Source organism: Ranitomeya variabilis, chromosome 1 (genome assembly GCF_051348905.1).
Source record: "Ranitomeya variabilis isolate aRanVar5 chromosome 1, aRanVar5.hap1, whole genome shotgun sequence".
NCBI classification, from domain to species: domain Eukaryota; kingdom Metazoa; phylum Chordata; class Amphibia; order Anura; family Dendrobatidae; genus Ranitomeya; species Ranitomeya variabilis.
The window spans coordinates 415886087-415910822 of record NC_135232.1 but is presented as its reverse complement, the minus strand read 5'-3'; positions in this window follow the sequence as shown (position 1 = coordinate 415910822).

Here is a 24736-nt window from a genome sequence, read left to right as displayed (position 1 = left end):
TGGGTGAGTCACAGTTTTCCTGGTGGTGGCAGGCTTACCGGCATTGTGGCGGTGACAGAGGTGCGGGGATGATGTGGCGCGGTGAGCTGTATGGCGTGAGCAGGGTCCCATCCATATTTGAGGTCAATCCGCGGCCCGGTATTGATGGAGAGCAGCAGAGCTGGGTGAGTTAAGGATTTTTCCGGTGGCGGCGGCCATCTTGCTGAGGCCGCGGGTGCGCAGATTCACTACTCTGCGTCCCAGGGCTTCAGGAAAATGGTCGCGGGAGGCCGCGCGTGCGCAGATGGAGATCGCGGCGGCCACTTTCCTGAAGCCGAGATCTCAATCTGCGAGCTCGGCTTCCGGAAAATGGCCGCCGCGATCTCCATCTGCGCACGCGCGGCCTCCCGCGGCCATTTTCCTGAAGCCCTGGGACGCAGAGTAGTGAATCTGCGCACGCGCGGCCTCAGCAAGATGGCCGCCGCCACCGGAAAATATCGTAACTCACCCTGCTCTGCTGCTCTCCATCAATACCGGACCGCGGATTCACCTCAAATGTGGACGGGACCCTGCTCACGCCATACAGCTCACCGCGCCACATCATCCCCGCACCTCTGTCACCGCCACAATGCCGGTAAGTCTGCATTCCAAATATAAGACGCACCCCCCATTTTCCTCTCAATTTTTTTGGGGAAAAAGTGCGTCTTATAGTCGGAAATACGGTAATTAATAAAACACATAGATTGTTAAGTAGTATATGATTAGACAATACATGATACCTTCAAGTAAGAAGTGGTACAAATATTAGATAGTTCTTTAAAAATACATGATTATTCTCACAAAAACACCGTCCTCATTATATTGGACTGTGGAACTGTGGAACTATATTCACCATAACCTTATGAACAGGTTGAACAGGTGTCTGCTTACAGTGTTTTCGTGTGTTCTAAAGTATCACATACTCCTTCCACTTCCCATTCCTAGTAGACCATGGACACACCTGTCCATGGATTTCGTTACTGAACTACCAGTATCGGCAGGCAAGACGGTGGGTCTGGTGGTAGTAGATAGGTTCAGTAAAGTGGTGCATTTCATCACATTACCGGCGCTTCCGAATGCCAAGACTCTTGCTCAGGTTTTTATTAATGAGATTGTGAAGCTTCATGGGGTGCAGCTGTCATTTTCCTCTGCTCTCCATCCTCAGTCGCATATGCAGACTGAATGCATTAATCAAAATTTAGAGACTTACCTCAGGTGTTTTGTCTATGAAAACCAGGAGGATTGGGCATCTTACCGTTAGTGAGTTTGCTATTAATAACCATCGCCAAGAATCTACCGGCAGGTCACCGTTCTTTGGTGCATATGGTTTCCATTCACAGTTTGGTACTTTTAGTGGGGGAGGGGCTTCGGGGGTCCCTGTGGAGGAACATTTTGCTGTGTTGCTCTCTTCTGTGTGGCAGGGGATTCAGAGTAATTTGAAGCTCATGGGAGACAGGTACAAATGTATGGTTTACGGGAAACGCTTGCCAGGTTAGGACCTAAGTGTGAATTACTTTTAGTGGTTGTTCATCAAGAATTTCAAGTTGAAGATCCCTAAGTAGAAATTGGGACCTTGGTTTATTGGCCCCTATAAAATAACCATCATTAACCCTGCAGCTTTTTGTCTTGAGCTACCTCAGGCTCTTAAGATAAACAATGTGTTCCACAGGTCTCTGCTCAAGAAATATGTTGAACCTCTTGAGTCCTCTCCTATACAGCCACCCCAATCATTGTTGATGGTAATTTGGAGTTCCAGATTTCAAGGATTGTTGATTCTCATCTTCAGCGTCGTTCCCTGCAGTACTTGGTGCACTGGAGGGGTTATGGTCCAGAAGAGAGGATATGAGTTTCTGCATCAGATGTGAATGCCCCTAGGATAGGAGAAATTGTGACCTGAATGTCCAGAGGCCACTTGAAAAAGGGGGGTAATGTCACAGGTGTGTCAGGTGTGACAGTTATTCTGGATCCAGCTGTAGAAGGTGACACATTCTTGATCGTGTATCTCTTCTGTGGAGTGATATCTTTCTCCATCTAGGACCTAGCAGTGATCTCCACCATCTGCTGCTGATTAACACACTCTTGCTGGAGGCTTAAATAGCTTTAGTCACTTCAGCAAGGCACCAGTGATAACTATATTAACTTCTGTCTTGACTAGTTTCTTGTTGGAGCATATTGGAGGATTGCTGGCATGAGCTCTCTTGTGTCATCTCAAGCTAAGTGTATTCACTCCTTTTTTTCCTGCTTTGTCCATCCCCTCACTATCCAGGGCCTATCACTAGGGGCAGTCAGGGATTAGGTTCCTTCTCAGCGATAGGTGATGAACATATTTATGAATGTAAGGGCAGACAGGGTGTTGTCAGATCTGCCTAGGCATCTCTGTGATAGAAATATATATATCATGTAGATCTCACTTGCATGTATACTCCTCTATAATCATATATACTCATAAATCCACAGCTAATACATTACTCAGCTAGTTTATAATCAATTGCTCGACTTGACCACATGAGCTAGGCCAGATGGTTCCTTGGTACTTTCCAGACACCCAAAAAAAGCGGAACAATGGCAGATGTATAAAGTGCTGATCAGATGTCTCAACTTTGTCCTAGATGCAGAGAGCTACATTTTAGTTGCTTAATCAGCATCCATATGTGCATTAATCACAATATTCCATATATATTTAGATAACCAATAACAGAAGAGCTAGACAATATGGTAATTAACTAACTGTCATGATCTCAATGGCAAGAGATCATAGCATCAGCATATATAGGAACTAGCTCTTGGAAGATGGAAACTGAGCTGACCATGAACTAAACCTAACGCACAACTAGCAGTGGCCGGGTAGCATGCCTACGTTGATTCTAGATGCCCAGCACCAGCCGGAGGACTAAATAATGCTAGCAGAGGAAAATATTAGTCCTAGCTCACCTCTAGAGAAATACCCCGAAAGGAGACAGAGGCCCCCCACATGTATTGGCGGTGAATTAAGATGAAATAACAAACGCAGCATGAAAATAGGTTTAGCAAATTTGAGGTCCACTTACTACATAGCAGAAGACAGAAAGGACACTTTCATGGTCAGCTGAAAACCCTATCAAAACACCATCCAGAAATTACTTTAAAACTCTGGCATTAACTCATAACACCAGAGTGGCAATTCCTGTTCACAAGAGCTTTCCAGACACAGTAACAAAACTACAGCTGTGAACTGGAACAAAAATGCAAAAACAAACATGGACAAGAGTCCAACTTATCTAGTAGTTGTCTAGGAGCAGGAACAAGCACAGAGAGGCTTCTGATAACATTGTTGACCGGCAAGCAACTAACAGAGCAGCAAGGTTATATAGCGACTCCCACATCTTGATGGGAACAGGTGAACAGAGAAGATGAAGACACCAGTTCAATTCCACCAGTAGCCACCGGGGGAGCCCAGAATCCAAATTCACAACAGTACCCCCCCCTCAAGGAGGGGGCACCGAACCCTCACCAGAACCACCAGGGCGATCAGGATGGGCCCTATGAAAGGCACGAACCAGATCAGAGGCATGAACATCAGATGCATTCACCCAAGAATTATCCTCCTGGCCGTATCCCTTCCACTTGACCAGATACTGGAGTCTCCGTCTGGAAACACGAGAGTCTAAGATTTTCTCCACAACGTACTCCAACTCACCCTCAACCAACACCGGAGCAGGAGGCTCAACGGAAGGCACAACCGGTACCTCATACCTGCGCAATAATGACCGATGAAAAACGTTATGAATAGAAAAGGATGCAGGGAGGTCCAAACGGAAGGAAACAGGGTTAAGAATCTCCAATATCTTATACGGGCCGATGAACCGAGGCTTAAACTTAGGAGAAGAGACCCTCATAGGGACAAAACGAGAAGACAACCACACCAAATCCCCAACACAAAGCCGAGGACCAACACGACGGTGGCGGTTGGCAAAAAGCTGAGTCTTCTCCTGGGACAACCTCAAATTGTCCACCACCTGCCCCCAGATCTGATGCAATCTCTCCACCACAGCATCCACTCCAGGACAATCCGAAGATTCCACCTGACCAGAGGAAAATCGAGGATGAAACCCCGAATTACAGAAAAACGGGGACACCAAAGTGGCAGAGCTGGCCCGATTATTGAGAGCGAACTCCGCCAATGGCAAAAAAGCAACCCAATCATCCTGGTCAGCAGACACAAAACACCTCAGATATGTCTCCAGGGTCTGATTAATCCGCTCGGTCTGGCCATTCGTCTGAGGATGGAAAGCGGACGAGAAAGATAAATCTATGCCCATCCTAGCACAGAATGCCCGCCAAAATCTAGACACGAATTGGGTCCCTCTGTCAGAAACGATATTCTCAGGAATACCATGCAAACGAACAACATTTTGAAAAAACAGAGGAACCAACTCGGAAGAAGAAGGCAACTTGGGCAGAGGAACCAAATGGACCATCTTAGAGAAACGGTCACACACCACCCAGATGACAGACATCTTCTGAGAAACAGGCAGATCTGAAATAAAATCCATCGAGATGTGCGTCCAAGGCCTCTTAGGAATAGGCAAGGGCAACAACAATCCACTAGCCCGAGAACAACAAGGCTTGGCCCGAGCACAAACGTCACAAGACTGCACAAAGCCTCGCACATCTCGTGACAGGGAAGGCCACCAGAAGGACCTTGCCACCAAATCCCTGGTACCAAAAATGCCAGGATGACCTGCCAACGCAGAAGAATGAACCTCAGAGATGACTCTACTGGTCCAATCATCAGGAACAAACAGTTTATCAGGTGGGCAACGATCAGGTCTATCCGCCTGAAACTCCTGCAAGGCCCGCCGCAGGTCTGGAGAAACGGCTGACAATACCACTCCATCCTTAAGGATACCTGTGGGCTCAGAGTTACCAGGCGAGTCAGGCTCAAAACTCCTAGAAAGGGCATCCGCCTTAACATTCTTAGAACCCGGTAGGTATGACACCACAAAATTAAACCGAGAGAAAAATAATGACCAGCGCGCCTGTCTAGGATTCAGGCGCCTGGCGGTCTCAAGATAAATCAAATTTTTGTGGTCAGTCAATACCACCACCTGATGTCTGGCCCCCTCAAGCCAATGGCGCCACTCCTCAAAAGCCCACTTCATGGCCAAAAGCTCCCGATTCCCAACATCATAATTCCGCTCAGCGGGCGAAAATTTACGGGAAAAGAAGGCACAAGGCCTCATCACGGAGCAGTCAGAACTTTTCTGCGACAACACTGCCCCAGCTCCGATCTCAGAAGCGTCGACCTCAACCTGAAAAGGTAGAGCAACATCAGGCTGACGCAACACAGGGGCAGAGGAAAAACGGCGCTTAAGCTCCCGAAAGGCCTCCACAGCATCAGGGGACCAATCAGCAACATCAGCACCCTTCTTAGTCAAATCGGTCAATGGCTTAGCAATATCCGAAAAACCAGCAATAAATCGACGATAAAAGTTAGCAAAGCCCAAAAATTTCTGAAGACTCTTAAGAGAAGAGGGCTGCGTCCAATCACAAATAGCTTGAACCTTGACAGGATCCATTTCAATGGAAGAGGGGGAAAAAATATATCCCAAAAAGGAAATCCTCTGTACCCCAAAAACACACTTAGAACCCTTCACACACAAAGAATTAGACCGCAAAACCTGAAAAACCCTCCTGACTTGCTGGACATGAGAGTCCCAGTCATCCGAAAAAATCAGAATATCATCCAGATACACAATCATAAATTTATCCAAATAATCGCGAAAAATATCATGCATAAAGGACTGGAAAACTGACGGAGCATTTGAAAGACCAAAAGGCATCACTAAATACTCAAAGTGGCCCTCGGGCGTATTAAATGCGGTTTTCCACTCATCCCCCTGCCTGATTCGCACCAAATTATACGCCCCACGAAGGTCAATCTTAGAGAACCACTTGGCCCCCTTTATGCGAGCAAACAAATCAGTCAGCAACGGCAATGGGTATTGATATTTAACAGTGATTTTATTCAAAAGCCGATAATCAATACATGGTCTCAAAGAGCCGTCTTTTTTTGACACAAAGAAAAAACCGGCTCCTAAGGGAGATGACGATGGACGAATATGTCCCTTTTCCAAGGACTCCTTTATATATTCTCGCATAGCAGCATGTTCAGGCACAGACAGATTAAATAAACGACCCTTTGGGTATTTACTACCCGGGATTAAATCTATGGCACAATCGCACTCTCGGTGCGGAGGTAACGAACCAAGCTTAGATTCTTCAAAGACGTCACGATAGTCAGACAGGAACTCAGGAATTTCAGAGGGAATAGATGATGAAATGGAAACCACAGGTACATCCCCATGAGCCCCCTTACATCCCCAGCTCAACACAGACATAGCTCTCCAGTCGAGGACTGGGTTGTGAGATTGCAGCCAAGGCAATCCTAGCACCAAATCATCATGTAGATTATACAGCACCAGAAAGCGAATAATCTCCTGGTGATCCGGATTAATACGCATAGTTACTTGTGTCCAGTATTGTGGTTTATTATTAGCCAATGGGGTGGAGTCAATCCCCTTCAGAGGAATAGGAGTCTCCAAAGGCTCTAAATCATACCCACAGCGTTTGGCAAAGGACCAATCCATAAGACTCAAAGCGGCGCCAGAGTCGACATAGGCGTCCGTGGTAATAGATGACAAAGAGCAAATCAGGGTCACAGATAGAATAAACTTAGACGGTAAGGTGCAAATGGAAACAGATTTACCAAGCTTTTTAGTGCGCTTAGAGCATGCTGATATAACATGAGTAGAATCACCACAATAGAAACACAACCCATTTTTCCGTCTAAAATTCTGCCGCTCGCTTCGGGACAGAATTCTATCACACTGCATACTCTCTGGCGATTTCTCAGTGGACACCGCCAGATGGTGCACTGGTTTGCGCTCCCGCAAACGCCTATCGATCTGAATAGCCATTGTCATGGACTCATTCAGACCCGCAGGCACAGGGAACCCCACCATAACATCCTTAATGGCATCAGAGAGACCCTCTCTGAAAGTCGCCGCCAGGGCGCACTCATTCCACTGAGTAAGCACAGACCATTTACGGAATCTTTGGCAGTAAATTTCCGCTTCATCTTGCCCCTGAGATAGGGACATCAAAGTTTTTTCTGCCTGAAGCTCCAAATGAGGTTCGTCATAAAGCAACCCCAAGGCCAGAAAAAACGCATCCACATTGAGCAACGCAGGATCCCCTGGTGTCAATGAAAAAGCCCAGTCTTGAGGGTCGCCCCGGAGCAAGGAAATCACAATCCTGACCTGCTGTGCAGGGTCTCCGGCAGAGCGAGATTTCAGGGACAAAAATAATTTGCAATTATTTCGAAAATTCTGAAACCCAGATCTATTCCCCGAGAAAAATTCCGGCAAAGGAATTCTCGGCTCAGATACAGGTGCATGACAAACAAAATCTTGCAAATTTTGTACCTTCGTGGCGAGATTAATCAAACCTGCAGTTACACTCTGAAGATCCATTACAAACAGGTGGACACAGAGCTATTCAAAGGAGAGAAAAAAAAATAAAAAAAAAAAAAATTTCAGCAGACTACTTATTTCTCTCCTTTCTCAGCCAAGGATTTTAACCCTTTAGTGGGCCGGTCAAACTATCATGATCTCAATGGCAAGAGATCATAGCATCAGCATATATAGGAACTAGCTCTTGGAAGATGGAAACTGAGCTGACCATGAACTAAACCTAACGCACAACTAGCAGTGGCCGGGTAGCATGCCTACGTTGATTCTAGATGCCCAGCACCAGCCGGAGGACTAAATAATGCTAGCAGAGGAAAATATTAGTCCTAGCTCACCTCTAGAGAAATACCCCGAAAGGAGACAGAGGCCCCCCACATGTATTGGCGGTGAATTAAGATGAAATAACAAACGCAGCATGAAAATAGGTTTAGCAAATTTGAGGTCCACTTACTACATAGCAGAAGACAGAAAGGACACTTTCATGGTCAGCTGAAAACCCTATCAAAACACCATCCAGAAATTACTTTAAAACTCTGGCATTAACTCATAACACCAGAGTGGCAATTCCTGTTCACAAGAGCTTTCCAGACACAGTAACAAAACTACAGCTGTGAACTGGAACAAAAATGCAAAAACAAACATGGACAAGAGTCCAACTTATCTAGTAGTTGTCTAGGAGCAGGAACAAGCACAGAGAGGCTTCTGATAACATTGTTGACCGGCAAGCAACTAACAGAGCAGCAAGGTTATATAGCGACTCCCACATCTTGATGGGAACAGGTGAACAGAGAAGATGAAGACACCAGTTCAATTCCACCAGTAGCCACCGGGGGAGCCCAGAATCCAAATTCACAACAGTACCCCCCCCTCAAGAAGGGGGCACCGAACCCTCACCAGAACCACCAGGGCGATCAGGATGGGCCCTATGAAAGGCACGAACCAGATCAGAGGCATGAACATCAGATGCATTCACCCAAGAATTATCCTCCTGGCCGTATCCCTTCCACTTGACCAGATACTGGAGTCTCCGTCTGGAAACACGAGAGTCTAAGATTTTCTCCACAACGTACTCCAACTCACCCTCAACCAACACCGGAGCAGGAGGCTCAACGGAAGGCACAACCGGTACCTCATACCTGCGCAATAATGACCGATGAAAAACGTTATGAATAGAAAAGGATGCAGGGAGGTCCAAACGGAAGGAAACAGGGTTAAGAATCTCCAATATCTTATACGGGCCGATGAACCGAGGCTTAAACTTAGGAGAAGAGACCCTCATAGGGACAAAACGAGAAGACAACCACACCAAATCCCCAACACAAAGCCGAGGACCAACACGACGGTGGCGGTTGGCAAAAAGCTGAGTCTTCTCCTGGGACAACCTCAAATTGTCCACCACCTGCCCCCAGATCTGATGCAATCTCTCCACCACAGCATCCACTCCAGGACAATCCGAAGATTCCACCTGACCAGAGGAAAATCGAGGATGAAACCCCGAATTACAGAAAAACGGGGACACCAAAGTGGCAGAGCTGGCCCGATTATTGAGAGCGAACTCCGCCAATGGCAAAAAAGCAACCCAATCATCCTGGTCAGCAGACACAAAACACCTCAGATATGTCTCCAGGGTCTGATTAATCCGCTCGGTCTGGCCATTCGTCTGAGGATGGAAAGCGGACGAGAAAGATAAATCTATGCCCATCCTAGCACAGAATGCCCGCCAAAATCTAGACACGAATTGGGTCCCTCTGTCAGAAACGATATTCTCAGGAATACCATGCAAACGAACAACATTTTGAAAAAACAGAGGAACCAACTCGGAAGAAGAAGGCAACTTGGGCAGAGGAACCAAATGGACCATCTTAGAGAAACGGTCACACACCACCCAGATGACAGACATCTTCTGAGAAACAGGCAGATCTGAAATAAAATCCATCGAGATGTGCGTCCAAGGCCTCTTAGGAATAGGCAAGGGCAACAACAATCCACTAGCCCGAGAACAACAAGGCTTGGCCCGAGCACAAACGTCACAAGACTGCACAAAGCCTCGCACATCTCGTGACAGGGAAGGCCACCAGAAGGACCTTGCCACCAAATCCCTGGTACCAAAAATGCCAGGATGACCTGCCAACGCAGAAGAATGAACCTCAGAGATGACTCTACTGGTCCAATCATCAGGAACAAACAGTTTATCAGGTGGGCAACGATCAGGTCTATCCGCCTGAAACTCCTGCAAGGCCCGCCGCAGGTCTGGAGAAACGGCTGACAATACCACTCCATCCTTAAGGATACCTGTGGGCTCAGAGTTACCAGGCGAGTCAGGCTCAAAACTCCTAGAAAGGGCATCCGCCTTAACATTCTTAGAACCCGGTAGGTATGACACCACAAAATTAAACCGAGAGAAAAATAATGACCAGCGCGCCTGTCTAGGATTCAGGCGCCTGGCGGTCTCAAGATAAATCAAATTTTTGTGGTCAGTCAATACCACCACCTGATGTCTGGCCCCCTCAAGCCAATGGCGCCACTCCTCAAAAGCCCACTTCATGGCCAAAAGCTCCCGATTCCCAACATCATAATTCCGCTCAGCGGGCGAAAATTTACGGGAAAAGAAGGCACAAGGCCTCATCACGGAGCAGTCAGAACTTTTCTGCGACAACACTGCCCCAGCTCCGATCTCAGAAGCGTCGACCTCAACCTGAAAAGGTAGAGCAACATCAGGCTGACGCAACACAGGGGCAGAGGAAAAACGGCGCTTAAGCTCCCGAAAGGCCTCCACAGCATCAGGGGACCAATCAGCAACATCAGCACCCTTCTTAGTCAAATCGGTCAATGGCTTAGCAATATCCGAAAAACCAGCAATAAATCGACGATAAAAGTTAGCAAAGCCCAAAAATTTCTGAAGACTCTTAAGAGAAGAGGGCTGCGTCCAATCACAAATAGCTTGAACCTTGACAGGATCCATTTCAATGGAAGAGGGGGAAAAAATATATCCCAAAAAGGAAATCCTCTGTACCCCAAAAACACACTTAGAACCCTTCACACACAAAGAATTAGACCGCAAAACCTGAAAAACCCTCCTGACTTGCTGGACATGAGAGTCCCAGTCATCCGAAAAAATCAGAATATCATCCAGATACACAATCATAAATTTATCCAAATAATCGCGAAAAATATCATGCATAAAGGACTGGAAAACTGACGGAGCATTTGAAAGACCAAAAGGCATCACTAAATACTCAAAGTGGCCCTCGGGCGTATTAAATGCGGTTTTCCACTCATCCCCCTGCCTGATTCGCACCAAATTATACGCCCCACGAAGGTCAATCTTAGAGAACCACTTGGCCCCCTTTATGCGAGCAAACAAATCAGTCAGCAACGGCAATGGGTATTGATATTTAACAGTGATTTTATTCAAAAGCCGATAATCAATACATGGTCTCAAAGAGCCGTCTTTTTTTGACACAAAGAAAAAACCGGCTCCTAAGGGAGATGACGATGGACGAATATGTCCCTTTTCCAAGGACTCCTTTATATATTCTCGCATAGCAGCATGTTCAGGCACAGACAGATTAAATAAACGACCCTTTGGGTATTTACTACCCGGGATTAAATCTATGGCACAATCGCACTCTCGGTGCGGAGGTAACGAACCAAGCTTAGATTCTTCAAAGACGTCACGATAGTCAGACAGGAACTCAGGAATTTCAGAGGGAATAGATGATGAAATGGAAACCACAGGTACATCCCCATGAGCCCCCTTACATCCCCAGCTCAACACAGACATAGCTCTCCAGTCGAGGACTGGGTTGTGAGATTGCAGCCAAGGCAATCCTAGCACCAAATCATCATGTAGATTATACAGCACCAGAAAGCGAATAATCTCCTGGTGATCCGGATTAATACGCATAGTTACTTGTGTCCAGTATTGTGGTTTATTATTAGCCAATGGGGTGGAGTCAATCCCCTTCAGAGGAATAGGAGTCTCCAAAGGCTCTAAATCATACCCACAGCGTTTGGCAAAGGACCAATCCATAAGACTCAAAGCGGCGCCAGAGTCGACATAGGCGTCCGTGGTAATAGATGACAAAGAGCAAATCAGGGTCACAGATAGAATAAACTTAGACGGTAAGGTGCAAATGGAAACAGATTTACCAAGCTTTTTAGTGCGCTTAGAGCATGCTGATATAACATGAGTAGAATCACCACAATAGAAACACAACCCATTTTTCCGTCTAAAATTCTGCCGCTCGCTTCGGGACAGAATTCTATCACACTGCATACTCTCTGGCGATTTCTCAGTGGACACCGCCAGATGGTGCACTGGTTTGCGCTCCCGCAAACGCCTATCGATCTGAATAGCCATTGTCATGGACTCATTCAGACCCGCAGGCACAGGGAACCCCACCATAACATCCTTAATGGCATCAGAGAGACCCTCTCTGAAAGTCGCCGCCAGGGCGCACTCATTCCACTGAGTAAGCACAGACCATTTACGGAATCTTTGGCAGTAAATTTCCGCTTCATCTTGCCCCTGAGATAGGGACATCAAAGTTTTTTCTGCCTGAAGCTCCAAATGAGGTTCGTCATAAAGCAACCCCAAGGCCAGAAAAAACGCATCCACATTGAGCAACGCAGGATCCCCTGGTGTCAATGAAAAAGCCCAGTCTTGAGGGTCGCCCCGGAGCAAGGAAATCACAATCCTGACCTGCTGTGCAGGGTCTCCGGCAGAGCGAGATTTCAGGGACAAAAATAATTTGCAATTATTTCGAAAATTCTGAAACCCAGATCTATTCCCCGAGAAAAATTCCGGCAAAGGAATTCTCGGCTCAGATACAGGTGCATGACAAACAAAATCTTGCAAATTTTGTACCTTCGTGGCGAGATTAATCAAACCTGCAGTTACACTCTGAAGATCCATTACAAACAGGTGGACACAGAGCTATTCAAAGGAGAGAAAAATAAATAAAAAAAAAAAAAATTTCAGCAGACTACTTATTTCTCTCCTTTCTCAGCCAAGGATTTTAACCCTTTAGTGGGCCGGTCAAACTATCATGATCTCAATGGCAAGAGATCATAGCATCAGCATATATAGGAACTAGCTCTTGGAAGATGGAAACTGAGCTGACCATGAACTAAACCTAACGCACAACTAGCAGTGGCCGGGTAGCATGCCTACGTTGATTCTAGATGCCCAGCACCAGCCGGAGGACTAAATAATGCTAGCAGAGGAAAATATTAGTCCTAGCTCACCTCTAGAGAAATACCCCGAAAGGAGACAGAGGCCCCCCACATGTATTGGCGGTGAATTAAGATGAAATAACAAACGCAGCATGAAAATAGGTTTAGCAAATTTGAGGTCCACTTACTACATAGCAGAAGACAGAAAGGACACTTTCATGGTCAGCTGAAAACCCTATCAAAACACCATCCAGAAATTACTTTAAAACTCTGGCATTAACTCATAACACCAGAGTGGCAATTCCTGTTCACAAGAGCTTTCCAGACACAGTAACAAAACTACAGCTGTGAACTGGAACAAAAATGCAAAAACAAACATGGACAAGAGTCCAACTTATCTAGTAGTTGTCTAGGAGCAGGAACAAGCACAGAGAGGCTTCTGATAACATTGTTGACCGGCAAGCAACTAACAGAGCAGCAAGGTTATATAGCGACTCCCACATCTTGATGGGAACAGGTGAACAGAGAAGATGAAGACACCAGTTCAATTCCACCAGTAGCCACCGGGGGAGCCCAGAATCCAAATTCACAACAACTAACTACCCCTAACCACTCCTTTCTATATGCAATTATAAAAATATGTATGTACAATAAATCATCAGTATTGATGGAATGTTATTGACACAATGGTGAACAGTCTCATTCCTTGAGCGCTCAAAATACTCAGTCTTATTGGGAACGGCCACAGCACACACAGTGATAGATTTATCCAAACCAAATTTCCATAACAACTGGCGCCCAACGTGGTTTTTCTTTTGTCTTTTTACTTTTTAAAGTTTTTCTTTAGTATTTTTAGTTTTCAAAAGTTTTCCTTTCTGTCTCTTTACTTTTTTTAAAGTTTTTCCTTTTGTATCAAAATTTTAAGGTTTTGGTTGTGTACCAAGGTTTTGATGGTTTTCTTTTCTTTTGGTTTTAACTTCTTCTACCAACTTTTTAAAGGTTTTCTTTTTGTGTTTTTATATATCAATCTTTCTGAAGTTTTTTGCTGTTTTTTTTCCTTTTTTGTTCGTTTTTCATTTTGGTTTTTGCCATGGGGTATAAGGTGGCCAAGCAACAGGAGCGTCTTTTACTTCCTGATGAGAAAACGCCCCCCCCCCCGATAGTAGCAGAACACAAAGGTGTTAAGTATGTGAAGAATTTTAAAAGGTATAAAGTATGTGAAATCCATAAGAATGGCAGACTTCAAGCTGCGGAATGGCAAGACGTAGAAAGGAAAATAAGGGAAGTTAGCTGATGTTAAATTGCTGAATACTAATACATGGTATGAAGTAGCAGCAGAGCTTACATCATTTAGGTGGTACAGAAAAATATGTGAGCAAACCAGATTTTTGTGTGTATAATATGGGGAAAGGTATTAAGCCATCAGCGCCTCCCCATATATTGGGCATGTGCAGTCTGCTCTCAACAGAATCCATGGTGTAGGGAGTTTTTTTTTGCACAGTATGTGACGCGCCCCGTCCCTCCCTACAGGGAGAGGGCATTATTATTCCAACCAAGCCATCTCAGACTGAATAGAGGGGGGAATTCTTTTCTCTATCCTCCTCTTTCTCTGTCACTCTTTCTTTCCTCCTTCTTCTCTCTCGCTCTCCTTTCCTCTCCTCTTTCTCCACACCTTTTTTCCTTCTCTCTCTCTCTATCTCTCTCCTCTACACCTCTACTCCTCCTTCTCCTACTTCTCCACCCCTCTTTCCTCCTTCACTCACCCTCCTTCTCTCCTCCTTCTTCACTCCCCCACCACACCTATCTCCTCCTGCTCTTCCTTCTCCACACCCATCTCCACGCCTCTCTTCTCCTCCTTTTCTCTCTCTTCCACACCTCCCATCTTCTCCTCCCTCTGTTCCTCACTCCTCACCTCCTCCTCCTATACTCTTTTCATCAACCTCCTTCTTCTTCCTTCTTCTTCTTTGTTGCCAGCTGGGCCAATGCCCAATTCAAACAATGTGGTGCTTACAGCACACGGTTCCCCTTCTATGTCCCTGGCACTGTCCAGCCATTGCCAGTTGTGATATCGGGGAAAGAAGGCAAAAATCCCCCCACACACAATGCAGTAGGCAACCCCCAGACACATCAGGCAGCAGACAGCTCAGCCCTGGGTGCAGAGGGGGTGGACTGACATCACCATCTGTTGATAATGTACAACTTCAGCATCGGTCAGAACTGCCTACATTCACAACAACATAGAACTATAAGCCTAATCCATCATAGCTTCAGCAAGGGTGGAGACATCCTCAGATAAAAAACTTCTAAGTCCAATATCAGCCAGTGTATGACCCCAGTACATGCTATCACAACTATTCCTCTGATGAAGATGAAGAGGGAACATCATACATGCTGTCCAGTACTAACAAAAGAAACCTACAGGCACCAAGAATGCAGGGGCAGATAGAGGCACCACCAATACACTATGTGCACTTCAAGTCAGGTGACAATCATCCAGACCCAGGGATGCAGCCCATGCCATTTTACAGAAGAATGTAGCAGAACCAGCGAACATATGCAGGCACCTGGAATGATCTCTGGGCCATAAATGGAAATAAAAGCAGGAGATACACTCTGGCCAATCATGAAGGAACAATTCAGACTTCTGGCAGAATTAGATGTACACGCTTGGGCGTCAGGACCACAGCTAATTGAACAGCTAAGAGAGTGGGCCAAAGGCAGATTGGCAGGACAAGCCCTCAGCTTACATGACATGAGCCAAGACAAGACAGAGTCTGTAAAGAAGTTTCATGTCAGAGTAATGCAAGTTTTACAAGACTTGGGCTCCACCATTCATGACCAGATACACAGGCAAATGTTGGCACAGGCCTTTGTGCATGGACTGAGACAGCCAATCAGGAAACCACTGATAGAAAGAATAGAGGTACAGAGCGGAACATCAAGTGCATGTATACTAATGCCAGAAGCCTCGCCAACAAAATGGACGAATTAGAACTAATGTTGTTGGAGCATAATTATGACATGGTGGGGTGTCATGATTCTCAATGGCGAGAGAACATAGCCCAGCATATATGAGAACTAGCTCTTGGAAGATGGAAACTATACTGACCATGAACTAAAACCTGCCGCACAACTAGAAGTAGCCGGGTAGCATGCCTACGTTTTTTTTATCCCTAGATGCCCAGCGCCAGCCGGAGAACTAACTAATCCTGGCAGAGGAAAATACAGTCCTGGCTCACCTCTAGAGAAATTTCCCCAAAAGGCAGACAGAGGCCCCCACATATATTGGCGGTGATTTAAGACGAAATGACAAACGTAGTATGAAAATAGGTTTAGCAAAATCGAGGTCCGCTTACTAGATAGCAGAAAGACAGAAAGGGCACTTTCATGGTCAGCTGAAAACCCTATCAAAACACCATCCAGAAATTACTTTAAGACTCTAGCATTAACTCATAACACCAGAGTGGCAATTTCCGATCACAAAAGCTTTCCAGACACAGTAACGAAACAGCAGCTGTGAACTGGAACAAAAAGCAAAAACAAACAAGGACAAAAGTCCAACTTAGCTGAGAGTTGTCTGGTAGCAGGAACATGCACAGAAAGGCTTCTGATTACATTGTTGACCGGCATGAAACTGACAGAGGAGCAAGGTTATATAGCGACTCCCACATCCTGATGGGAGCAGGTGAACAGAGGGGATGATGCACACAAGTTCAATTCCACCAGTGGCCACCGGGGGAGCCCAGAATCCAATTTCACAACAGTACCCCCCCCTCAAGGAGGGGGCACCGAACCCTCACCAGAACCACCAGGGCGATCAGAATGAGCCCTATGAAAGGCACGGACAAGATCGGAGGCATGAACATCAGAGGCAGTGACCCAAGAATTATCCTCCTGACCGTATCCCTTCCATTTGACCAGATACTGGAGTTTCCGTCTGGAAACACGAGAGTCTAACATCTTTTCCACAACATACTCCAACTCACCCTCAACCAACACCGGAGCAGGAGGCTCAACGGAAGGCACAACCGGTACCTCATACCTGCGCAATAATGACCGATGAAAAACATTATGAATAGAAAAGGATGCAGGGAGGTCCAAACGGAAGGACACAGGGTTAAGAATCTCCAATATCTTGTACGGGCCGATGAACCGAGGCTTAAACTTAGGAGAAGAGACCCTCATAGGGACAAAACGAGAAGACAACCACACCAAGTCCCCAACACAGAGCCGAGGACCAACACGACGACGGCGGTTGGCAAAAAGCTGAGTCTTCTCCTGGAACAACTTCAAATTGTCCACCACCTGCCCCCAAATCTGATGCAACCTCTCCACCACAGCATCCACTCCAGGACAATCCGAAGATTCCACTTGACCGGAGGAAAATCGAGGATGAAACCCCGAATTACAGAAAAACGGGGACACCAAGGTGGCAGAGCTGGCCCGATTATTGAGGGCGAACTCCGCCAAAGGTAAAAAAGCAACCCAATCATCCTGATCCGCAGACACAAAACACCTCAAATATGTCTCCAAGGTCTGATTAGTCCGCTCGGTCTGGCCATTAGTCTGAGGATGGAAAGCAGACGAAAAAGACAAATCTATGCCCATCCTAGCACAGAATGCCCGCCAAAATCTAGACATGAATTGGGTCCCTCTGTCAGAAACGATATTCTCCGGAATACCATGCAAACGAACAACATTTTGAAAAAACAGAGGAACCAACTCGGAAGAAGAAGGCAACTTAGGCAAGGGAACCAGATGGACCATCTTAGAGAAACGGTCACACACCACCCAGATGACAGACATCTTCTGAGAAACAGGCAGATCCGAAATAAAATCCATCGAGATGTGCGTCCAAGGTCTCTTCGGGATAGGCAAGGGTAACAACAATCCACTAGCCCGAGAACAACAAGGCTTGGCCCGAGCACAAACGTCACAAGACTGCACAAAGCCTCGCACATCTCGTGACAGGGAAGGCCACCAGAAGGACCTTGCCACCAAATCCCTGGTACCAAAAATTCCAGGATGACCTGCCAACGCAGAAGAATGAACCTCAGAGATGACTCTACTGGTCCAATCATCAGGAACAAACAGTCTACCAGGTGGGCAACGATCAGGTCTATCCGCCTGAAACTCCTGCAAGGCCCGCCGCAGGTCTGGAGAAACGGCAGACAATATCACTCCATCCTTAAGGATACCTGTGGGCTCAGAATTACCAGGGGAGTCAGGCTCAAAACTCCTAGAAAGGGCATCCGCCTTAACATTCTTAGAACCCGGTAGGTATGACACCACAAAATTAAACCGAGAGAAAAACAACGACCAGCGCGCCTGTCTAGGATTCAGGCGCCTGGCAGACTCAAGGTAAATTAAATTTTTGTGGTCAGTCAATACCACCACCTGATGTCTGGCCCCCTCAAGCCAGTGACGCCACTCCTCAAAAGCCCACTTCATGGCCAAAAGCTCCCGATTCCCAATATCATAATTCCGCTCGGCGGGCGAAAATTTACGGGAAAAAAAAGCACAAGGTCTCATCACGGAGCAGTCGGAACTTCTCTGCGACAACACCGCCCCAGCTCCGATTTCAGAAGCGTCGACCTCAACCTGAAAAGGAAGAGCAACATCAGGCTGACGTAACACTGGGGCGGAAGAAAAGCGGCGCTTAAGCTCCCGAAAGGCCTCCACAGCATCAGGGGACCAATCAGCAACATCAGCACCCTTCTTAGTCAAATCAGTCAATGGTTTAACAACATCAGAAAAACCAGCAATAAATCGGCGATAAAAGTTAGCAAAGCCCAAAAATTTCTGCAGACTCTTAAGAGAAGAGGGTTGCGTCCAATCACAAATAGCCTGAACCTTGACAGGATCCATCTCGATGGAAGAGGGGGAAAAAATGTATCCCAAGAAGGAAATCTTTTGAACCCCAAAAACGCATTTAGAACCCTTCACACACAAGGAATTAGACCGCAAAACCTGAAAAACCCTCCTGACCTGCTGGACATGAGAGTCCCAGTCATCCGAAAAAATCAGAATATCATCCAGATACACAATCATAAATTTATCCAAATAATCGCGGAAAATGTCATGCATAAAGGACTGGAAGACTGAAGGGGCATTTGAAAGACCAAAAGGCATCACCAAATACTCAAAATGGCCCTCGGGCGTATTAAATGCGGTTTTCCACTCATCCCCTTGCTTGATTCGCACCAAATTATACGCCCCACGGAGATCAATCTTAGAGAACCACTTGGCCCCCTTTATACGAGCAAACAAATCAGTAAGCAGTGGTAACGGATATTGATATTTAACCGTGATTTTATTCAAAAGTCGATAATCAATACACGGCCTCAAAGAGCCGTCTTTCTTAGACACAAAGAAAAAACCGGCTCCTAAGGGAGATGACGAAGGACGAATATGTCCCTTTTCCAAGGACTCCTTTATATATTCTCGCATAGCAGCGTGTTCAGGCACAGACAGATTAAATAAACGACCCTTAGGGTATTTACTACCCGGAATCAAGTCTATGGCACAATCGCACTCCCGGTGCGGAGGTAGTGAACCAAGCTTGGGTTCTTCAAAAACGTCACGAAAGTCAGACAAGAATTCAGGAATCTCAGAGGAAATAGATGATGAAATGGAAACCAAAGGTACGTCCCCATGAGTCCCTTTACATCCCCAGCTTAACACAGACATAGCTTTCCAGTCGAGGACTGGGTTATGAGATTGCAGCCATGGCAATCCTAGCACCAAAACATCATGTAGATTATACAGCACCAGAAAGCGAATAATCTCCTGGTGATCCGGATTAACACGCATAGTCACTTGTGTCCAGTATTGTGGTTTATTACTAGCCAATGGGGTGGAGTCAATCCCTTTCAGAGGTATCGGAGCCTCCAATGGCTCCAAATCATACCCACAGCGTTTGGCAAAGGACCAATCCATAAGACTCAAAGCGGCGCCAGAGTCGACATAGGCGTCCGCGGTAATAGATGATAAAGAACAAATCAGGGTCACAGATAGAATAAACTTAGACTGTAAAGTGCTAATTGAAACAGACTTGTCAGGCTTCTTAGTACGCTTAGAGCATGCTGATATAACATGAGTTGAATCACCACAATAGAAGCACAACCCATTTTTTCGTCTAAAATTCTGCCGCTCGCTTCTGGACAGAATTCTATCACATTGCATATTTTCTGGCGTTTTCTCAGTAGACACCGCCAAATGGTGCACAGGTTTGCGCTCCCGCAGACGCCTATCGATCTGAATAGCCATCGTCATGGACTCATTCAGACCCGCAGGCACAGGGAACCCCACCATAACATCCTTAATGGCATCAGAGAGACCTTCTCTGAAAATCGCCGCCAGGGCGCACTCATTCCACTGAGTAAGCACAGACCATTTGCGGAATTTTTGGCAGTATATTTCAGCTTCATCTTGCCCCTGAGATAGGGACATCAAGGCCTTTTCCGCCTGGAGCTCTAAATGAGGTTCCTCATAAAGCAACCCCAAGGCCAGAAAAAACGCATCCACATTGAGCAACGCAGGATCCCCTGGTGCCAATGCAAAAGCCCAGTCTTGAGGGTCGCCCCGGAGCAAGGAAATTACAATCCTGACCTGCTGTGCAGGGTCTCCGGCAGAGCGAGACCTCAGGGACAAAAACAATTTGCAATTATTTTTAAAATTTTGAAAGTGAGATCTATTCCCTGAGAAGAATTCGGGCAAAGGAATTCTAGGCTCAGACATAGGTGCATAAACAACAAAATCTTGCAAATTTTGTACTTTCGTGGCAAGATTATTCAAACCTGTAGCTACACTCTGAAGATCCATTTCAAACAGGTGAACACAGAGCCATTCAAGGATTAGAAGGAGAGAAAGAGAGGGAGGCTGCAGTATAGGCAGACTAGCAAGTGATTCAATTATGAGCACACTCAGAACTAGAGGGGAAAAAAGAAAAAAAAAAAAATTGTAGCAGACTTCTTTTTTCTCTCCTTTCTCAGCAGTAATTTAACCCTTTTTGGGCCGGTCAAACTGTCATGATTCTCAATGGCGAGAGAACATAGCCCAGCATATATGAGAACTAGCTCTTGGAAGATGGAAACTATACTGACCATGAACTAAAACCTGCCGCACAACTAGAAGTAGCCGGGTAGCATGCCTACGTTTTTTTTATCCCTAGATGCCCAGCGCCAGCCGGAGAACTAACTAATCCTGGCAGAGGAAAATACAGTCCTGGCTCACCTCTAGAGAAATTTCCCCAAAAGGCAGACAGAGGCCCCCACATATATTGGCGGTGATTTAAGACGAAATGACAAACGTAGTATGAAAATAGGTTTAGCAAAATCGAGGTCCGCTTACTAGATAGCAGAAAGACAGAAAGGGCACTTTCATGGTCAGCTGAAAACCCTATCAAAACACCATCCAGAAATTACTTTAAGACTCTAGCATTAACTCATAACACCAGAGTGGCAATTTCCGATCACAAAAGCTTTCCAGACACAGTAACGAAACAGCAGCTGTGAACTGGAACAAAAAGCAAAAACAAACAAGGACAAAAGTCCAACTTAGCTGAGAGTTGTCTGGTAGCAGGAACATGCACAGAAAGGCTTCTGATTACATTGTTGACCGGCATGAAACTGACAGAGGAGCAAGGTTATATAGCGACTCCCACATCCTGATGGGAGCAGGTGAACAGAGGGGATGATGCACACAAGTTCAATTCCACCAGTGGCCACCGGGGGAGCCCAGAATCCAATTTCACAACAGTGGGGATATCTGAAACATGGCTGAATGAGAGCCATGACTGGGCTGTTAACTTGCAGGGCTATAGCCTGTTCAGAAATGACCATACAGATAAGCGAGGGGGTGGGGTGTGTCTATATGTAAAATCGTCCTTAAAACCCATCCTGCGTGATAATATAGGTGAATTTAATGAAAATGTAGAGTCCCTGTGGGTGGAGATAAGGGGAGGGGGAAAAAATAATAAATTACTGATAGGGCTTTGTTATAAATCTCCAAAAATAATGGAAGCAATGGAGAATATTTTCCTAAAGCGAATAGATGAAGCTGCGACTCAAGGAGAAGTCATTATTATGGGGGACTTCAACTACCCTGAAATAGATTGGGGAACAGAAACCTGCAGTTCCAGCAAAGGTAATCGGTTTTTGACAACTTTGAGAGACAATTACCTTTCACAACTGGTTCAGGACCCAACAAGAAGGGGGGCACTGCTAGACCTAATATTAACCAACAGGCCAGACCACATATCAAATATAAGAGTTGGGGGTCACTTGGGGAATAGTGATCACAAAATAATACGTTTTCGTGTATCCTTAATAAGATGTGTAGTAGAGGGGTGACAAGGACACTAAACTTCAGGAGGGCAAATTTCCAACGGATGAGAGAGGATCTTGGTGCAATTAACTGGGACGATATCCTGAGACATAAAAATACACAAAGAAAATGGGAGACGTTTATTAGCATCCTGGATAGGACCTGTGCACAGTATACAGTATACCGTATGGGAATAAACATACTAGAAATAGGAGGAAATCAATATGGCTAAATAGAGCTGTAAGGGGCGCAATAAGTGACAAAAAGAAAGCATTTAGAGAATTAAAGGAAGTAGGTAGTGAGGAGGCATTAAATAAATATAAAAAATTAAATAAATTCTGTAAAAAGCAAATCAAGGCAGCAAAGATTGAGACAGAGAGACTCATTGCCAGAGAGAGTAAAAATAATCCCAAAATATTCTTTAACTACATAAATAGTAAGAAATTAAAAAATGATAGTGTTGGCCCCCTTAAAAATAGTCTGGGTGAAATGGTGGATGAGGATGAGGAAAAAGCCAATATGCTAAATGACTTTTTTTCATCAGTATTTACAAAAGAAAATCCCATGGCAGACAAAATGACTAGTGGTAAAAATTCCCAATTAAATGTCACCTGCTTAACTACGCAGGAAGTACGGCGGCGTCTAAAAATCACTAAAATTGACAAATCTCCGGGCCCGGATGAGATACACCCTCGAGTACTGCAGGAATTAAGTACAGTCATTGATAGACCATTATTTTTAATCTTTAAAGACTCCATAATAACAGGGTCTGTACCACAGGACTGGCGTATAGCAAATGTGGTGCCAATATTCAAAAAGGGGACAAAACTGAAATCAGTAATTATAGGCCAGTAAGCTTAACCTCTACTGTGGGTAAAATCCTGGAGGGCTTTCTAAGGGATGCTATACTGGAGTATCTGAAGAGGAATAACCTCATGACCCAGTATCAGCACGGGTTTACTAGGGACCGTTCATGTCAGACTAATTTGATCAGCTTCTATGAAGAGGTAAGTTCCGCACTGGACCAAGGGAGCCCAGTGGATGTAGTGTATATGGACTTTTCAAAAGCTTTTGATACGGTGCCACACAAAAGGTTGTTACATAAAATGAGAATAATGGGGATAGGGGAAAATATGTGTAAGTGGATTGAGAGCTGGCTCTGGGATAGGAAACAAAGGGTGGTTATTAATGGAGCACACTCGGACTGTGTCGCGGTTAGCAGTGGGGTACCACAGGGGTCAGTATTGGGCCCTCTTCTTTTTAACATATTTATTAATGACCTTGTAGGGGGCATTCAGAGTAGAATTTCAATATTTGCAGATGACACTAAACTCTGCAGGGTAATCAATACAGGGGAGGACAATTTTTTATTACAGGATGATTTATGTAAACTAGAAGCTTGGGCTGATAAATGGCAAATGAGCTTTAATGGGGATAAATGTAAGGTCATGCACTTGGGTAGAAGTAATAAGATGTATAACTATGTGCTTAATTCTAAAACTCTGGGCAAAACCGTCAATGAAAAAGACCTGGGTGTATGGGTGGATGACAAACTCATATTCAGTGGCCAGTGTCAGGCAGCTGCTACAAAGGCAAATAAAATAATGGGATGCATTAAAAGAGGCATAGATGCTCATGAGGAGAACATAATTTTACCTCTATACAAGTCACTAGTTCGACCACACTTAGAATACTGTGCACAGATCTAGTCTCCGGTGTATAAGAAAGACATAGCTGAACTGGAGCGGGTGCAGAGAAGAGCGACCAAGATTATTAGAGGACTGGGGGGTCTGCAATACCAAGATAGGTTATTACACTTGGGGCTATTTAGTTTGGAAAAACTAAGGCTAAGGGGTGATCTTATGTTAATGTATAAATATATGAGGGGACAGTACAAAGACCTTTCTGATGATCTTTTTAATCATAGACCGGTGACAGGGACAAGGGGGCATCCTCTACGTCTGGAGGAAGGAAGGTTTAAGCATAATAACAGACGCGGATTCTTTACTGTAAGAGCAGTGAGACTATGGAACTCTTTGCCGTATGATGTTGTAATGAGTGATTCATTACTTAAATTTAAGAGGGGACTGGATACCTTTCTGGAAAAGTATAATGATACAGGGTATATACACTAGATTCCTTGATAGGGCGTTGATCCAGGGAACTAGTCTGATTGCCGTATGTGGAGTCGGGAAGGAATTTTTTTCCCCAAGGTGGAGCTTACTCTTTGCCCCATGGGTTTTTTTTGCCTTCCTCTGGATCAACATGTTAGGGCATGTTAGGTTAGGCAATGGGTAGAACTAGATGGACTTAAAGTCTTCCTTCAACCTTAATAACTATGTAACTATGTAACTATGATAGTGGCTAGGCCCGGGAACAGGTCAATAGCAGTGGACTGATCCAGCAAAATGGTTTATGTGCGCCTAGGAGACTGTTTATTGCCGATTGTCACCAAAACTGCCACCATTATAGCGCCACAATGAGCGCAAAGAAGGAAACGGGTGCTGTGCTGCTGAGAACGCCAGAAGGGGAGCCACAGGTGAAGACGCTGCAAAGTGCCGAGCGACACACCGGAAGAACCGCTGCAGACTCCGGAGCGGAGACACCGACCTCAATAAGGTTTGCAAAGGGGAGAAGCTATGTCAAAGCAGGGGGAAGAAGTGATGGCAGATGCATCTGCAGCCCCTGTAATGCCCCAAGAC